The sequence below is a fragment of the Ruditapes philippinarum genome, unplaced genomic scaffold (assembly GCF_026571515.1).
Source record: "Ruditapes philippinarum isolate M1 unplaced genomic scaffold, ASM2657151v2 ctg7637_1_1_1_1, whole genome shotgun sequence".
In the NCBI taxonomy this organism is placed as follows: domain Eukaryota; kingdom Metazoa; phylum Mollusca; class Bivalvia; order Venerida; family Veneridae; genus Ruditapes; species Ruditapes philippinarum.
In genome coordinates, this window is record NW_026856942.1 from 18,226 (window position 1) to 23,567 (window position 5,342).

Genomic DNA, 5,342 nt, shown 5'->3' on the forward strand with positions numbered 1-5,342 from the left:
TTATTGAAAGAAAGTTGTTATAGATAGCCTATGCCATATATGTTAAATTGAATTGATAATTTAATTAAATGTGTAGGTGAATTCCATTCATATTTGTTGGAATTTGATTTCATATTTTTTCCCTTTTTCTGATTTATCTTGATATATAAAATAGATTGGTTTGAAAATTGTGAAAAAAAAAATGATGTGGTATCAACAAATTGACATTGACAATTTGACATTCATAATGATTAAATGAGTATTTAAATGTTGGAAAAAATAGTGAAGATTATGTTAACAGTCTATATGACCATATTTTTGTTGCTTTTCATTATCCTAACATGATGAATACAGTGAATACAATAAATACTGCCTTTTATACATCTGAAATTGTAAGAAATGTTTACATCAAGTTTACAATAAATTTTAAGTAAAATATGTTTCATGTGCACATAAATATCCTAAACCATTATTGATGATTGCATGGAATTATATTATTACTCATAGCTAGTTGCTCACAAGGCTTCAAGCAAGCTGGTGGATTCCGGAAAAAAAAGTGCAGTTGGCAATAACTGCTTCAAATACATGCAATAGTCTGTAGGTCAATCTTCTACTTGACATTTTTATGATTCGCAACAATAAAAATTCATCACATAACAAATCGCCATGTGTTTAATTACCTTTTTTTCACATTCATAATGGGGCATTTTCAAACAGTTGCTGAAATCTTATTAATTATTTTCCATTTTAAATTTCGCTTCTTGAGTAAATTTTACTCAATTTTTGCTTTAATCGTACAATGGTGCATCATTATTTAACTCTAGCAAATTGTTATTGTGGCATATTGTTAATAATTTCTTGTGGGGAAGTACCTTATCACCAGTAATTCAATATCAAATCAAAATTTTGAATGTCATATAAACAAAATCAAAAACTTGTTCCTCCCTTTTGTTCCTTATTTTGGCTCAAGCTTGAATCATTTAGTTTTTTGAAAGGTCAGTGAGAAATAAAAAATTAAGAGGAGCAGTGGCCTGGTGTTTGTTAAGGTGTCTACCTTTCAACATATGTATCATGGTTTGTTAGAGTCGATGACTTCTAATCCAGATACCTCTCTGGCGTGGGTTCGATCCCCAGGAGATGCTTAGGTAGTTTGGCATGGAGGAAGGTCGTCTTGTACTGGTGTAACTCTCCAGGAAAAATGGTTAGGAAACTACCCGCCTTTATGTTCTGAAATACTGTTGGGGAAAAGGCCGTAAAATGAAACAAAACAAACAAAAACAAAATCAAGCACTAATCGGGTCACAACCATGTTTCTTCATCAATGACACAAATATGGTTTGGTTCAAGGAAGTAGACTCTTCTTGCCTATAAGTAATGTATATGTATATCATTTTCATGATGACTGACCACCATAGGAAATTACATTTAAATTTGATAAGGGGGAGAAAAAAATGTAAAATGAAATTCCCTCAAGGAAACTGTCCCTGGAGTTGTGTACTAGATAATACGGGGAAGTCAAAGACCGGGCCCGCGAAGCGGGTCCGGGCTTTGGCTTGCCCGACTATAAACTATACGTGTTTATGTATAAGAAAATCAAATAAAAAACAATTAAAAAATATATAGAATTCTATACCTATCAATAAAATTTTCAGTGTCAGTTCTGGTCGGGCACCGCCATTTACAATGTAACTCAATGATAATAGGCGGGGCATTCCGATAACGTAACAAATCTCAACTTTTCGGATAAATAATAAACGTCGAGTGTTCCGAGTGAAAACGGAAGCGGTGCATGTAATACCGAATGACACCTTTAAACCGGAAAGAATAAAGGGAATTTTTAACGACTTCCCCGTGCATAGGCATGCCTAAATCCATATTATCATATGGATGGGAAAAAAAATGAGAAAACATTGATTTCTTGATGTTTTATAAATTTAAACCATTTTGAAAATAAGCCACAACCATTTTGAAATATAATCTTATTTCATATAATCTTTGAATTATATGGGTCGAATCGTTAATGGGACGGATCTAAATCAATGGCTTTGATTACGTTGAATTATTCCCAGCATAGGCTAAAACAAACAGTCCTCACATGTATTCATTGTTATCATGCCTTTTCTTATTTAACATATTACGGTTTTGAAAATAAATTTCGCAAATATAACCTCTCGATAAAAGTAAAATAACAGAAATATTACTAAATTTCTGTATGCTCTTCAGCCACCGGCAGCCATATTTGTTTACATATATCGATTGACCAATGAGGTAACTGCATTCGCTGGAGGTTTCCTGTCGTACTTTTTACTTCGGTGTCGTCCACGATCACTGATTTCATCAAGCGTCCAGAAAATTGATTAAGCAGCTGATCGCTGTAATAATATGAAACGGAAAAGCAATGTGAATAGGATAAATGTAACAAATTAGCAAACAGTTATATGAAAAGGCGAAAAGATTTATTCATCAAATAACACTAGTCTATTAATTTCACTCTGTAAAGGAGGTTATTTAAAACCTTTTTGATGACTGATCACTATCATTAAGTACCTATTATAAGTCCGCTTTTTTGTTTATTTATTTATCATTATTCTTTATTTATTTTTTTATATTTTAACATTCATATGCCTTCATTATGCAATAATGAAATCCAAAAATACTTAATTGTTAAGACATTTTTGAAAATAAATTAAGGAAGTTGTAGAAGGAATAAATTATTGCCTTTGCGTGTATATATTTTTTAATCTAACCGGGTATACAATATACCGTATGCTTATATTGAATATGTACATATATAATACAGAATAAATAAAGAAATCAAACTCATTTTGAATATCAATGCATATTTCAAATTGCCAAATAAATCATCGCATCATTGACTTACTTGTGAACCATTATTCCATTTGAGCTGTCGGCAACGCTAAAATATAATAAAGCTTTGAAATAAGTTGTTAAAGTAATCAAATACAAGCAAAATAATAATAATAAGTATTTTTCCGGGCTTGTAACGATCTCAATTACGCCGTATTGAGCGTTATTTAATATTTCCATTTTCTTATTTTCAACATAAACTAAAATATTATATGAACTTGTAAGTTTGTACTATTCAGTGTAACCTCTCGACAGACTGTAAGGCAGTTAAGATTTTCTACGCCCTGTATTATTGTTACAAACACGGTTTGCTGCGGTTAGCACTTTATGGAGACATTATTTAGATTGCTAAGTAAATCGCTACGTTCTAATCATGCACTTTTTTATTTGTATATATGAGAGACTTGTCAAGAAATGGGGGCATATTTACGTGATATGAGTCCAGTTTATAAGTCCACCCTCGATCCATATGTTTAAACGGCTGTTCTTGTACGCTGTTGTATGAATGGAAAATATAATTTTTTATACATAAAGTACAATTACCAGGAGAACATAAAGCATACTGAATAAACAGAATGAAAGAATTTGATTCAATTTAATGAAAGGTTTGAGTTTATTTAAAAATGAAAGTTTTAATTCGTATCAATTGACTATTTACATGCGTAAACGTGGATCAACTCTCGGTTGCCAATGGTTACAACACTTCAGCGTTCGGTCTGCTATCAGATGATTGCCAATCATGATTCATTTCTATAAAACATCGTTTAAATCCATTGAAGCGAGGATAAAAATTGCTAGTTTGGAATATTTAAGGGACTCCACTGAGGTTTTTTGACATGACTGGAGTGAAATAATTTTTCGGGATTGATGTTTCATTTGATGTAGGTTTAGACCAATAACTTGTGTGCAAAACTTTAAATAATTCGCCCACTCATATTTTTTCTAAATAAAAATTCTAATTATTTACTTTTACTCATGAAATATGGTGCTATATCAGTCAAATATATTTCATATTTTTTTCAAAATGAAATATAAATATGAAAGTGGCGGAGTCAAAACTCATATTTATTTTAAGGGACTTCTTTCGCCCTTTTGTTTGAAAAATCTGATAAATACAAAATAACTTTTTGTTGAATTTTGTTTTGAAAACTATCTAGAATGATAGAAAATGGTCTAAATAAGAAAATAAATAGAGGATATTTGTTTAGTTCAGTGTAAGATCGGAATATATTTCACCGAGTGAGCACCAAAAGGTATATTTCACGAGTGGCGCAGCCACGAGTAAAATATGAACTTTTGGTGTTCACAAGGTGAAATATATTTCAATCTTACATTAAACTAAACATTTAATTTTCTTTTTATTATATGCAAAGAAACGTTTTAAAAAGTCCTAATACTGAATGAAAAGCGCGCCAAATAATAATACACCGTGACGTCATTTACGACGTCACGTCATTAAGTTGGTATCCAGTACTGTGCACGCTGGTATTTCACTGAAACAACGTAAGGGGCTTAAATTCAAAACAGTGAAATTATCAAAGTGGTAATTTCACTGTTTCAAACAGTGAAATTACCAGTTTTATATCACTGATATATTTCTATAAACCAGCGAAAAGCATGTAATAAATCCGAACACCAATATATTTAATTCAGCCGACAGACGTTTAAAGAGTTGTTTACGTGACGTCACAATTTAGCGCTAAATATCGCGTGTAAAACAAGCGCAGTAATATATTACTGTGCGTTGTACAATTGCAGTTGCGTAGCAAGAAATGGGGTTTGTAACCATTTTTCTTTGATAATGAAATTAAATAAAAAGTTGTTTTTTTCGTTTTCCGTGAAATATGGTATATATTTTCACTCAACATAATAAAATGCCACATATTTTCACTCGTGGTCCCGGCTCGTGAAAATATGTGGCATTTTATCATGTTTCGTGAAAATATATTCCATATTTCACTCAAACGAAAAACTATCCTCTTAATATTTTAAAATCCTCTCCCTCCCACCACTAATTTGCGATTACCGATGTCTTTTGCTGCCGTATAATTTATATATTTTCAGAAAGTCAAAATAGTACAAATATTTCGTCATGGCTGGAGTTTCCTAATTTTGGTTGCTGAAAAAGAACTGGTTATTAGAGAGCTTCTGTACACATTAATTGGCTACCGTTATCGGAGCCTATGCGATTGGTGTCTTGTAGCATTGTTACTGTAGTTACTTCAATAATTTTATGGCATAATCTATCATTACGTAGGGACATACATGGAACTTTGTTAAAAATGCCTTATATTCTTGATTACCAGCCATTGACAAAAATATCGCCATACCATAAGAAATAAATACAATTAATTAAAAGTATATATTCTTTGTCGTTTTTTTGTGATGGCATAATTGTTCATATTACAAACATATTCCGTTCTTTTAGCAATGGATGGATTACAGCTCTTATTCACCTAAAATATATTCGTGCTATCGGGGTGACGAGTAAGCTC

The 5,342-nt window shown here is 31.6% G+C and overlaps 1 long non-coding RNA gene across 1 annotated transcript; it reads right to left on the reverse strand.

The window, feature by feature from the left end:
* Positions 1-2,288: 2,288 nt before the first annotated feature.
* Positions 2,289-3,317, reverse strand: LOC132748204 (uncharacterized). The gene is made up of 3 exons (XR_009628229.1): positions 3,278-3,317; positions 2,861-2,896; positions 2,289-2,351 (listed from the first exon to the last, which is right to left on the reverse strand). It is a non-coding gene; the product is annotated as an uncharacterized LOC132748204 (long non-coding RNA).
* Positions 3,318-5,342: the final 2,025 nt, after the last annotated feature.